We start from the raw sequence: 1,239 nt of genomic DNA on the forward strand, positions 1-1,239 counted from the left end.
GGCGTCATAAAATGGGCGTGGCTTGTCAAATACGTAGAAATTAAGATACCTTCTAATTACTGCATGTTAAATACATCCAAATGTTGTCAGAGAAAGTGTATATTCCATACTCCGTTACAAAAACACTGTATATTAAAAGATGTATCACTTAAATTTTTTATATATATTATTGTATATATTTAATTTAACATTACCGTTTGGTCTTTTCAGCCGTCAGTCCGAAAATAGACACACGAATACAAGGATTGATATCAGTTTCTAACGCGGAATTCCAATGTTCCAACATTTATCTTATATTAGCTGATACGCAAATCAATGATAATGCTACCTAGCGTAGCGGAAGTGTCAAAATAAAAGCAGTCAAAGCTCAGGTGTCATACCAACCTGTCAACATTTAAATTAAATGAAATTGATGAAATTCAGATTTTTCAGAAAAAAATTCTACCAGCACCCCCTGATCCCTCCCACCCCCACATCACCTTATTTTCCTGTCGTGCGTCCTTTATTTAGAAGGCCTGAATTTACCTGCTACAGGATGTGTTACGCCGATCATGCCCCGAGTATTGCCAAGTGGACCGGAAGCTGTGTTTAAAACAACTGACCTTAAAATTTTGATCAGGAGTGTATGTAAAAAAAAATCTATCCTGTATATATAATTACAACAATATACGACAATGCCAACAATATATATTCCCTTTTATTACATACAAATGCTTGAGCAAAATAAAGTCAACAAAATAAATATTTTTAGGGTTTTACAAAAAATATATTTTTTAAATATTATATTACAGTATATTAATTGTGTTGTTGTCAAATACAGCAAAAACTACTATTGGCTCACATTCAAATCTTTCGTTTTTTTGTCCCCAAAGTCCTCCTGTGAACTTATTCCCTAACATTATATACAATATATTTAAACAAGAAAAAACAACATATATTTATAATATATTATAATAACAACATAGATTTAAACAATAAAACGAAAACCACAGATATTTGTAAAAAAAAAAAAAAAAAAAAAACAAATTGTGAATTTGAACTGCCGTTGTGAACGAGACGCACAATTTTACGAGACTCACAGCAGCGTTCCCTAATGCTGCTCAATTTCATGGCCCAATGAAAATCAATGGAAACCAGGACATTTTCGTCACTGTAAAAAAAAAAAAAAAAAGACAGGATGACCGGGACATGACGTGAAAACAGGGCCATTAGAAATGTGCAATCTAAAGTTTGCAAGTT

This window comes from Dunckerocampus dactyliophorus, chromosome 3 (genome assembly GCF_027744805.1).
Source record: "Dunckerocampus dactyliophorus isolate RoL2022-P2 chromosome 3, RoL_Ddac_1.1, whole genome shotgun sequence".
NCBI lineage: Eukaryota > Metazoa > Chordata > Actinopteri > Syngnathiformes > Syngnathidae > Dunckerocampus > Dunckerocampus dactyliophorus.